We start from the raw sequence: 12,134 nt of genomic DNA on the forward strand, positions 1-12,134 counted from the left end.
GACCTTTATTGACCCCCGGGGTGGCTAGGTGGCACATGCAGGGCAGGAGAGGAGTGCAAGGCTACCTGCCTGCCAGCTGCATCCTCTTGCAGTGAGCAGCGACCCACAGGGACATCCATCACCCCCCTGGCACGGGGTGCCTGGGCTGGAGTGCCCCCCTTCCCAAGTTTAGGGTACCCAGGGGGCTCCCCCTCCCACTCACAGCCACCCCCCCACACCACCCAGTGGCCCTGTACCTCGGTCGCCAGCTCTTCCACCCGCTGTGTCTCCCTGTGGAATGGGCTGTCTCCAGGCGCCAAGCCGTGGCCCCAAGAACAGTATTTCCAGGAATCCCCAACGTAGTGCCTAAGGGATTCCTGGGAAAACTGGACCCTGAGGGCACGGCGACCTGGGCTTTCCGCCAGCCTCACGCATCCTTGCCACTGGCTGGGCTCTGCGTGTGGCTGATGGGAGTGCTGCTGCCACTTCCCTGCTGCTCCCCCCACCACACAAGGCTCCCACATTTCTGTGTGACTCCTCCCGCTGGTGCCCAGCGCCAGGCCAGGGGTCCCGAGCAGCCATGGGGGCCCCTCTGCTGCAAGGAGAAACCTCCCCATCCTCCTCTCCCCCCTTGCTGTCTGCAGGGATCAGGAGCTTCGGGGTGAGCCCTTTCCCGTATCCAGGGCTCGGCTCTCCTTGCGTCACTCGTCCCAGCAGGTGGGGGGTCCCAGTGGTCCCCAGGGTGTGCAGTTCCTCCCTTCCCGAGCTACAGTGCTTCATCTCAGACTCCCAATTGACCAGAGATGCAGCACTGCACCTTGGGCTGGGAGACATCGAGGAGCCTGTGGTCACCTTTGCTGCAGCTGATGTACGTCTGGGGGACATGCTACAGCAAGGCTGTGTGTCTGCCTGCCTGCCTGGGCGCAGGCAAAGAGGTGTCCCCTGCTCCAGAGCCATGTGCCCACATGCCCCATGCCCAGCCCAGACATGATGGCAGGACGGACCTGGGCTTGGTAGCTCAGCCTGGCCCTGGCTCTGCAGGGACAGAGAGGGATAGGGACAGATGAAGGGGTTCTGCCTTCAAATCCGTGTAACCTCTCCGAGAGCTGGTGTGGAGCTGGGTGAGAGGGTGAGGGTAACAGGACTCCCCCCAGGGCCCAGGACTTCCACTCAGTAGGGCCAGGACACCTCAGTACGGTGTGGAGCTGAGGGTATCACACAGTGCATCCCTCCCTGCCCTCTGTCCCTTTCCCACCCCGAGGTTTGAGGAGCATGTAAAAGTTCCTGCTGTCCCTCCCCACCCTTGTTCCTGTCCCCATCAGAGGAGAGCCTGCGGCTGGCCAGCACCACCTCAGCTTCCCAAGCTCAGACACCAGCCTATCCCAGGGTGGCAGGGCTAAGCCCCCCCTTCACATGGATGAGGATCAGGGGCTGCAGGGGGAAAGACCCTGGACCTTCACCCCCAGGTCTGGACAGGTATCAGCCCATCCAGACCCACATGTGAGGATCTGGGGGGAAGCAGGAGGAGAGGGAGGATGGGAGGGAGTGGCTGAGCCCAAAAATGTCTTTCACAGACAAACACTAACATCCTGAGCAGAACTGAAACGTGATAAACAGACCATCTATCACAACCGCGTCCCACTGCCAGGCCCCGGCGCTCCCAGCAGCCTGACGAGAAACAGATGGTGTGTCTCTGGCGTGAGCCCCTGCATCCGGCACCGGCCCCCGGCCGGGTGCACCCAGTTGGGAACTGGAGCAGAAACCACCCCATGCAATGTGCCAGGCTCCCCGTCTGCTGCCCCTGGTTCTTGGTAGGAAAGAAGGGGGGAAACAGCCCCATGGAGCCTCAAGCTTGCGGCATCCATCAGTCAGGAATGAGGTTTGGGAGCAGCCTTGGCCAGTGCGGGGTTATCTCCATACCAGCCATGGCCAGGCCAGCCTTGAGCTCCAGCCAAGTGTGGGAACAGCCACAGGGACCCAGAGCCAGGGGAGGTGCTGCAGGGACCTTCCTGCCACCCTATGCTTTTGCAAAGCCTCTGCCCTGCTGCTGGCCCTGCTGGGCAGCACTCTGGCCCCGTGCATACCCCCAGGAAGGTGTCACCATGCTTTCAGCAAGGAGCCACATGCGGCACCGCAGCATGCCCTGGGAGCCAGCCCCTGGGGGTCAGCCCCCCTTTGCACGGCCGGGCAGGGGGCAACAGGGTCAGGCTTGCCCGCAGTGTGCAACCTCCTGTGCCCAGGGAAAGGGCACGTGGCGGTGTCCGCATTGGCAGCGTGTCGGCATGTCAGCTCTGCCTGTCTCGTCGCTGGCCATGTTTCTGGGTCTGTACAGTCATCACATGCCTTTGGCAGCTTCGATGTCCCCAAGGACTCCCACGGCTGAGCCTGCAAGACATAGAGGATGGCAGTCAGCGTGATGATGCAGAGTCAAGTGTGGACTGGTGTGGAGCCACAAGCTCCTGGGTCTCTTCGTGGGCAACTGCTCTGGAGCCCACTTGGGTGCCCAGCACCCCATGGGACTGAGGACATCAATGCTAACAGCTCTGGGTACGCAAGAAACGCTACAATAGCCACTCAAAGGCTTCCCTTTGATTGCTCGAAGCCGTATGTGCCCAAAGCCCAAGGGTGTGGGGCATGTTCCCCTCTCCCTGTGGTGGTGAGCAGGTCCCCAGGCATTCAGGGGGGCCTGGGGATGGCCCCTGTTCTCGCCTGCCACTATCCTGGCCTTGGTGGGAAAAGATGGAATGGAGCTTTCTCTGTCCCCATGGCATGGGGCTGGGATACTTCAGCTGCTGTCCCCGCGGAGGTGGCAGGAGGGGAAGAAATACCAAGAAAGGCTGGAGGAATGTGCCGGGTGGCGCATCCTGCCGGGTCAGAGGCAAAACATCTGCTGGGGCTTGCCTGCCCCTGCCCCTCGAGGGGAGGTCTTGTGGGGAAGGGAGGCACCCCCATCCTCCCCTGATGTCCCCATCACATGTCCCCAAGATGGGGCATAAAAGCCAGTGCTGCAGGGCCTGCCCTTCCTCCCTTATCTCCACTCGGTTTTGTCCCAGTTTCCTGAGGAAAGGAGGCTGCCACCAGCGTGCCATGCGGCCACCACTCCCTGCTCCCCAGCATGCATGTTGCTGCTGGGGCATCTCCATGTTAGGGACACCAGTGTTCCCTGAGCAGTGCCTGCCAGGAGGAGAGCTACAGCCCCAAGTTGCTCGTCCCCTCGCTCACATCGGGTATGAACATGCCATCTGGCTTCAGGAGAAAGCAGAATAACGGCTGGACTCGTGGCCCTGCCGACACTGGGGGGACCACCAGCCACCACCCCACCCCTCAGCCGAAGCTCTGCAGAGCATGCCTGGGGCACGGCGTGCACACCCAGGACAGTCCCCCCAGCACCCTCTTGGTCACGCCAGCGCTGCCCCTGCTCCCACCCGCTGCTCACCTCCAGCCTTCGCCTCTGCCAAGCCGCGTGCCCTGCTGGCCCACCCTGCTGGCCCACCCTGCACTGCCGGTGGGTGCCGGGAAGATGGGAGCAGGCGGGTGAGTGCTCGGTGGCCACAAGCTGCCTCCCCCGTGGCGCTGGGCTGAGTCAGAGCTCGGCCCTCCCCACGGTTACAACACAGCGCCCTTTCCCCTCTCCAGGCAGGCTGCCGCTGCAGGAAATGTCCTTTTTTAATAGCAGTTGGGATTTGTTTTCTCCTTGACATTCCCCAGCCGTGAGGCCAGACCTGGGCTTTTGAGGGAAGCCTGAACCCCTGGCCAGGAGGGCTCTGCCGCCAGCGGCTCCGGGCTGCCCCACTCTCTGGAGGAGGGCAGAAGGCACTGGGCGATGCTCAGCCCCATGCAGGTGCCTTTTCCCCTCCTCCTGGCCCCCAAAATCCTGGTCTTCACCAGCCGTTGGGGCTCCGTCCCTGCCCCAGCCAAGCTTTGATCCAGCTCTGGTCATCAGCTCCCCAAGCAGCCCTGATGCCACCTCCCGCTGTCTGAGGGACTCATTGCTGGGTGACACCAGGCAAGGTAAAACCTACCCAAGGACCCCCCCAGCTCCCCCTTCGTGGGTGGCAAGGGCTGGGGTGATGGAGGGGAACGAGCTCTTGCTGGAAGGACTTACTCAACTCTAGAAATGTAAGGGACTGACCCCAGGGCACCTTCTGCTGTTGGGTGTCCCTCACAGGCAGCGACCATACGGGGATGCTGCTCGCTGTGCCTTTGCAGCACAAGCTGGTGGCAGGACAGCTCCAACGCTCCTTTCCACCGGGGCCTTCCAGCTCTCCCAGCATCTCCATCCCATCCCCAACATCTCCATCCCGTCCCCCACCAGATCATGGTGGCCTCCATGGAGGAGAGGTGCCTCCTCTCTTCCCTCCCTCACCAGCGCTGGTATTAAATCAAAGGTTTATGAGAAAATGGAGGGGCCAAGGGAGATCCTAATCTGGTCGCAGGCTGATTAACCCCGGGTTCAGGCTGAGGTCCTGATGCTCAGCTATAAATAGCTCTGCCTTCCCTTTCCCATCCCCCGGCGGGCCGCGTGCCTGCCCTTTTATGGTCAAAAAGGCAGATTTGGAGACCGAGCGGCCCCCATCTCCCATGCTGGGGGCGAGCCAAGGGGGCCCAGGGGGATGCTGCTCCTTCTCGCTGGGTTTTGCTGGGATAAATTATAATGCCAAGAACAACGGAGCAGGTTTGGGGGGCTGAGAGCAGGGTATGGGTGCAGAAGGGAGAGAGCATCTGGTTTGTGCTCCTTCCTCCCCGGCGGGCAGCCCCTCTCCTGGTGCCGGGGGGAGGAAGAAATGGCCTAAATCGGTGTCTCTGCGGAGAGCCAGGCTCCTCCGCACCCTGAGGGACAGGGCGGTGGCATGGTGGCGGTGTGGCATGGTGGCGGTGGCAGGAGGGACCCCAGGGACAGACGAGGCCTCTGCCACCTTTGGGCTACAAATGCAAGCCGCCATGTCCCTCTCACCCCAAGACAGGGACCCCTGTCCTTGCCTGGCCACCAGTGTGCCCAGTACTGTGCCACCGCGCAGAACCACTGGTTCCTGCAAAGCTACAGGTGCCCGCCGCTGCGGCAGAGGGATGAAACCCTCCAGCAACACCAGAGCCTGGCTGGGAGGCGAGAAAGAGCCTCCGGAGGGGCGGGAGCGGCAGGAAGGGGGTTCCTGGCTGGAAGAAGCATGGCTAACGAAGAGCCAAGGCACACAGCAGGTCGGTCATTGCCTTTCCCATGTCTCAGCCCTTCCCCGCTGCCCCCAGCCCACTGACCACCATCTCCCCATCTTTAGCTGGTGTCCCCCAGGAGCTGCCCCCACCTCCACAGGGCAGCACAGCGCTGGCCCCCTCCCCAGCCCACTGCTGGAAGGTGTGCGGGGGGCACCAGGAGCCTGCAGGGAAGGCTAATGCCTGGTGTCCCCGCTGCTGGCCCCGGGGCAGACGGAGCGTGGGAGCGGTGCCGGCACCAGCTCTCCTGCTCTGTTTACACGTCACATTCCCGGGCCGGAGGAAGTGGTGCAGGGGTGAAGTCCCAGTGGGGACAGGCCATCACGTCACCGGCCTCCAGCCCTTGCTGGGAAGGGCTGGTGGGAACCCAAAGCGCAGTGGGGAGAGCTCCCCATGGACACTGTTCCCAAGCAGTGCGGGGCGGCTGCTCCAGCATCCTCCTTGCTCCCTGGGCTCTGCTCCTCACCCTGCGCTGGCATGGCTTCCAGCCGGAGCTGACCAGAGAAGCTGGCCGAGGGGGATGCTCCTTGGCATGGCGGGCATGCAGGAGCTCATGCAGGGCCACCAAAGAACCTGGAGCTGGAGCAGGCAGGGAGCAGCGAGGCTCCCTCTCCTCTCGTGGAAGCACAGCTGTGGTGTGGCTGGAGCTCATTAAGCTTCCAGTGCTCTTGGCGACTTATCCAGGCTTTATCATCTTATCTCTGCTCCAGCAAGGGAGAGGGGGAGTGGGGCTATGTGTACAGCATCGTCTGGACATCAGAGAAGCCCAGTTAGTAATTCACTTCCCCCGCAGGCCCCAGCTTTCCCAGCCCTGCTTGCTGCCCGCCCAGCCAAAGACACTAAAAGAAAATGCCCTAAATGGGTCGAGCTCCCAGCAAGCAGGAGATGAGATGTGGAAAAAGATAGAGCACAAAAGTTACATCAAGACTGATACTCAGGAGCTGTTTCCCTGCAGTGCCCATGGAGCCAGGCTCCCCTGTGCCGGCAGACCCTCCGGCAAGGCTGGCCAGGGGGGCACGCAGTGCATGGGGCGAGCGGTGCAGCTCCCCTGCTCAGGCATGGTGGGGCTGGAGGTGGGAAATAATAAAAACGAAATTTAAGAAACAAGGTTGAAAAGGGAGGGGGAAAAAAAAGAAAGGCAAATCTTTGAGGAGGGATCCCAGGTAAGAAGGCCAGGCTGGAAGAAAGAGAAGTTGCCCTACGTACCAGTGACCAGCGAGTCAGTCCCACAGCAAGTGCCAGGGTGACCTGTTGGCCACCATGGAAGCATCTTTCCCATGTGCAGCATGGTGGGTCCCACAGCCCCATCCCCAGGCCCTGTCTACTGCTGTGCCTCGTCTAAGGGAAGCTGCTTGTCCATCTCTCAGCCGAGCTCAGCCCAAGGAGAGGCAGTGCCATCCACCTCGTGGCCCTGTGTTGCCCACCATGACAGGGCTGTCCCTGCAGAGCAGGGGAAACGTGCTCCCTCCCAGCGGTCTCAAGATGAAGACCTGGCTACACGCACATCACCAGCCGGCATACACAGACCCTGCTGCCCTGGGGTGGGAAGCCTCCAGCATTGCCAGCGTGTTCCGCTTCCCTGCAGCTGTTGGGGAAGGAGCTTAACAGCACTGTCGCACCCCCATCCCAAGCCAGCCTTAGCGAGGGCTGAATCCCCCAAGATCCATGGGGAGCAGATGGCCAGGACAGGCGGCACTGCCTGATGTCTGGAGCTGTCTGGTGCCCTGCAGGGCTGGCTGTGCCCGGGGCAGCCCCACCAGCGTGCTGCCTCCCGGCATGCTGACCATCTCCTGTGGCTCCAGCACTGCACAGCACCATGCTTCCCTACCTCGGTGACAGCGGGACAGGGAAGGCATTGGTGCTCAGCATCTCCTGCTTTGATGTCTCACATCAAACAGAGCCTGGGCAGGCTGGCCGCCACTCGCTCAGCCCAACATGTGTCTGTTCACCCGCCTAGCTGACAGCCACACACAGCATTCATCTAATGTGGGCACAGGTTCCTCCTCCAGGAGCCCTCTCCCCAGCCCCACAGGCAGCGTGACCATCCCCAGCTTGTCTACCAGCACCAAGCAGCTTCGTACCTCACCTCAACCCAGCAGTGGGAAGATGCTTGCTCGCAGCAGCTGTAGCCCAGGTGCTGGAGCCTGGCCCCGCTGCACCAGCACCACAGTGGGCTCCCTCTGTGCTGCCCTGCAGAGGCCAGCTTTGCCCTGATGCTGCTGGCTCTCCCTGCCCCAGGACGGTGCCGCCACAGCCTTGCATGGCCACATCAGCTCCTTGCTCAGCTCTGCTGGTTCCTGCTGAGTGCACAGTGGGGATTTGGCTGCTGCCAAATTTTGGTCCCTGTCCATCCCTGGGGCAAGCCCAGATCACCCACCAGTCCCTTTCCCTGCCCAGGCTGGCATCGCTGGGGTGTGGGACAGAAAAGCCTGGCTCCCCCCAGGTGACCATGTCCCTGGCTCTGCAGGGGGTCTGAGTCCAGCCTCTGCCCCTTGACTCTGTGACCATGCCAGGTGAGCCTGGCCCTGCACCTGCTGTCCCTGCTCTGAGCCAAAGGGCACCCTGAGGGGCTGGGGGAGCACTGGGACCCCCCAGCCAGTGACCCCCTCGGTGGCTGGTAGAGGAGGCAGAAGAGGAGGCCTAGTCCCCTGCCCTCTCCCTGTGCCCAGCTGGCAGGTGCTGCTGGCAAATAGGCACTGCCTCGGCTTCCCAGGACATCCCCAGAGTGGGGCAGGTGGCATGTCCCCGTGGCCCGGGGAAGGCAGAGCCAGGCATGGGGGCAGGGCTGAGATGAGCCCTATGAATGTACGTGGGCCTGGGCAGGCAGAGGGTTTCGGGGTTCAGGAGCAGTGCAGTGCCCCCCAGCATCTGCTGGCCTCCAGCCACAAGGACATGTGTTGGGCTTTATCCCCCCCGAGCTGGAGCCTCCCCCCGCGCAGGAGCTGCTCCGCTTGCCTTCTCTGTGTACTCCCGGCCAAGGTCAAAGGATGGTGAAATGGCTCCACAGCTCAGATTTCCAGCCTGTTGCCTCACTGCTTGCCGCTCGATTCCATCTTAACTCATGAAGAAAAAGCTTTCGCTGCTTCTGCCCCACACAGGTTAAAGCACTGGGGTGGCCCCAGGGAGCACGCTGGGGTCCCAGCCAGCCCTCAGCCCCCTGCACTGCCTGTGCCCCTGCCTGCAGGATGCCTGTGCCATGCCACTGCCCATCATCTTCGCCAAGGCACGGCGGGGACGGGCTGAGTGCAGTGCCCGCAGTCTGCTGGATGCGGCAGGAGCTCTCACTGTGCCGCGGGCTGATGGTATGGCTCATCGTGGCCCTGTTCGCCATGAGGCAGGCTGCACTGCCCGGCCCTGGGCACTGCCTTTCCCCAGCTCAGCACCAGGAGAGGAGGAGCAGCGGGATGCCGGAGATGAGCAAAGGCCGGTTTTGCTGGGGGTGTGGAGGAACAAGCCTTGGAAAAGCCTGATCAGGAACAAGGCTGTTCTTGGATAGAAAAGGAGACCAAGAACAAAAAAGAAGAAAAAAAAAGCTCTTAATCATCTCCAGACTGCCTCTTGACAGGCATGGAGGGAAATGCCACTCTATCCAGCAGCCACCCAGAGCTGCAGCCTGTCTAGACACAGCCTTCCCCGAATTCCTGCTGATAACTGCTTGGGAAATCTTTGGTGGAGGCATCTGCCTGTGTTTGTTGGAAATTAACTCCTCTCCCATCAGCTGATGGCAGCGAGGCAATGGCACTGCCCTTCAGCAGGGCACCCTGGCCGGTGCACGGAGGCTGGGGAGCTGGGGCAGGCACTGGCAGGATAGCCCTGTGCCAGGGACACCACACTGGGATGGGGACACATGCCATGTCGCATTGGTGGCTCCTCATCCCCGTGTGCAGCAACTCAGTGCCGAGATGCTGCGACTTCCTTGGGAGCAGCCAGTGACAGTGGGAAGCCCTTGAGGCACAGCGGGATGGAGGCAGACTGGCTGGGATTATGGTGGCCACAGCTGCCCTGAGAGATTACATGCCCTGGTTACTGTCACCATCCCTTTGCAAAGGGACATACAGGCCATACAGGAGCTTGTATGCCCAGGGATGGCATTATGCCCCAGCCAGACCCGCTGTCCTTGTGCTGGACCCAAGTGACAGCTGGTGGTTGTCCCTGTGGTGGTGAGAACCGCCCAGCAGAGGAAGGAGGCAGTGGGACATGGCAGCTTGCTGCCACATGCCTGCGGGGCATGGTGTCCCCAGGTGACCTGCTGGGAGGGGACAGGCTCTGCTGGTGCCCTGGGAGTGGAGGGTCGCGTGGAGCCAGCCATAACCCAGGCAAAGGCAGCACTGCAACCTGCAAGGGATGGGCAGGGGGGAGGCACGACCCAGAGAGCCTGGGGGAGCCTTTGCAAGGCCTAGGCTGAAGGCTGACTATGAACAAGCCATCCCCATCCCCTCACGCTGTATGGGGCCGGCAGCCCCGCCATCGCCTACTGCATGCCCTGCACCCTCCCCACCAGCCCGGTGCCTGGGCCAGGGCTCAGCCGCTGGCTCCCACAGGGTCACCACACTCTGCTGCAACCCCGGGGGTTCGAGGGTGCAGCAACCATTCACCCAGTAAGCAACAGAGCCAGGGAAATGCCCGTGGCTGGGAGCACACCAGGGGTGCTGTGGCCAGGGGGCAGAGCAAGGCAGAAGCACAGGCTGGGTTGGCACTGGGGTCCCAATAGCTGCGGGCTGTGGGGTGCTCTTGGTTAGTGCAAGTGCACTGGGTAGGGTGACTTCAGCACCCTGCAAACCTCCAGCCCTGGCTCCATCCCCTCCCCAGCCTGTTATCCTCAAAAAGTGGCAGCAGCACGGCCGGCCAGAGGAGCCGAGCGAGCGGCCCATGGCCCCTGCTGCACGGGGAGCCCGCCTGCCCAGGCTCGCCTCTGGCTTCCCATTTTTTCCATCCTAGACGTACACAGAACAAAAACCAATTCCTCCCCCAGCCCCAGGAGGGCCCTTCCCCGCCTCCGAGAAGCTGGGTGAGCCCCACCAAGCCCCTCTCAGGATGGAGCTGTAGACACAGATTTTGGGGAACCTCTTTGCTCAGGACCGCCTGGCCCCGAGGCAGCTCAGGCCACTCCTAGCCAGCTCCATGCCCAGTGGCTTTCCCTGCTGGCATCCAGTGGCCGTGCTCCACTTGCCTTCCTCCCTCCTCAGGCACAGCATCCGTGCACCTGGGGCGGGGGTACCCCTTCCCACCTCCCCAAAGCCGGCTGGGCTGAGCGTCCTGTGGCTGCCAGAGGGGGATGCTGGAGGAGCCCTGTGCTTTCCCCTGCCTCCCTGTCCCTGCCCATGCCCGGGGCAGGCATCGGGCAGCACAGGCATACTCCCACTGCTGGGGGGGTCTCAGCACCAAGCGTCCCCGCTGCCCCAAGCAGCCAGCTGCCCCATGCACGCAGCATGCCCACCCACCCGCTCCCGTCACCCACGGGCACTTACCTGCTGCCCCACACCTGCGGCGGGGCACTGCAGGAACGTGGGCACATGCCCGCCACCTCCTCCCGGCACATTATAACCCGCTACTGGGACCCCAGCGCTGCCAGCCAGGGTTTTTTAAGTGGCTGGCATGGGAGCCCTCGGCGAAAAACTCCTTCCAGGCTGCTCAGAAGCTGGAAAACCTTTTTCTTTTTACCTTATATGAGCTGCAGGAGGAGGCCAGGCTGCGATGGGCACCGCTGTCAGGGGCGCCGAGGGGATCCATTGGCTGGGGTGCCTCACGTGGCCCCGACGCCGCGACCCGCCGCAGCGCAGCCGAGTGTTGCTTTTACCCCCTAAGGAAGGGCCGCTTGACAATTTTCATATTTCTTCTAAATTTGGAGATTTCAGACAATGCTGGGAGGCTTGGCTCAGGATGCCAGAGGCCCATGTGGAAGTCATTAAGTCAGAGAGGGGGAGCGAGGGAAGGAGGGCTGGGGGGAGCGGGGGGGGGGGGGGGTGGGGAGGAGAGCGGCCAGGGCTGCGCCGACTGCCAGCGACGCGCCTGGGAACCCAGGCCATCCCGCCTGGAGAAAGTTGTTTGCAATAACGGACTTCCTCCCGGCCCCGGGACCGCGCACAGGGGGGATGCGCATCCCACCGCCGATGAGGTGGGGGTCCGGCAGGGCAGGCTGGCCATGGGGCTGGGGAGCGGGGGTGGTGCTGGCGTCTGCTCCCGCCGGCGGGGGGAAGGAAGCGGAGATGCTCCCTGGCCCGGCTGGAGGTGGCTTGTGATTCCCATTACTTTGAAAAGCTCCATCTGGCCTGGGAAAAAAGGCGTTTCAGCGGCCGTGGGGCTCTCGCTGGGCTGCTGTGTGCACAGGGTGAGATCCCCGAGTGCCGGTGGGACTGGGACCTCCATGGGACGGTGGCGAGGCCGGGGCTGCAGGGCTGGATGCACGTGGCACCTTTCCCTGGGTTTTAGCTGGTGTGGGAGCTCCATCACAACAGGGCTGTGCTGGCCCCAGCCCCTCCCAGCCCTGAGTGGACCATGAGTCCATGTATGGCCTCCAGCTGGGGCCGTTAATGAGCAGCCGGGTGGCAGATTGGGAGGGAAACACCCAGCAGTGAAGCACCTTCATCCTCTGGCGCTGGCCGTCAGCCCCGGCATGGCAAGGAAGGGGGTCACCTCTGCTCCTGGCACTGCTGCCCTGCTGCGATCCCCCCGGGCTGGCAGGGCTGGGCTGGGCTGCCCCTGGGCACTGAAGCAGCAGCAAAGGAGGAGGAAGCAGCTGCTGCGGGGTCCTCTGCAGCAAGCGGTAACGGAGAGAGAATGGAGGAGCAACTGGGGTCACCAGCAGCTTCTCCTCTGGGTTTTCCAAGGTGGTGTCACTCCCTCCGGGGAGCAAAGGGCTGGTCTCTGGGGTCTCATGCCCTGAGCAGTCCCCTGGCTTGTGGGAATGAGCTCGATGCTGAGCCACACACAGGCACAGCAGCAGCAGC

General features: G+C 62.7%; 1 long non-coding RNA gene across 1 annotated transcript; it reads right to left on the bottom strand.

Moving 5' to 3' along the window:
* Positions 1–1,566: 1,566 nt before the first annotated feature.
* On the bottom strand, positions 1,567–10,842 carry LOC130154371 (uncharacterized). The gene is made up of 2 exons (XR_008823718.1): positions 10,656–10,842; positions 1,567–2,364 (listed from the first exon to the last, which is right to left on the bottom strand). It is a non-coding gene; the product is annotated as an uncharacterized LOC130154371 (long non-coding RNA).
* Positions 10,843–12,134: the final 1,292 nt, after the last annotated feature.

Source organism: Falco biarmicus, chromosome 8, assembly GCF_023638135.1.
Source record: "Falco biarmicus isolate bFalBia1 chromosome 8, bFalBia1.pri, whole genome shotgun sequence".
Lineage (NCBI taxonomy): Eukaryota > Metazoa > Chordata > Aves > Falconiformes > Falconidae > Falco > Falco biarmicus.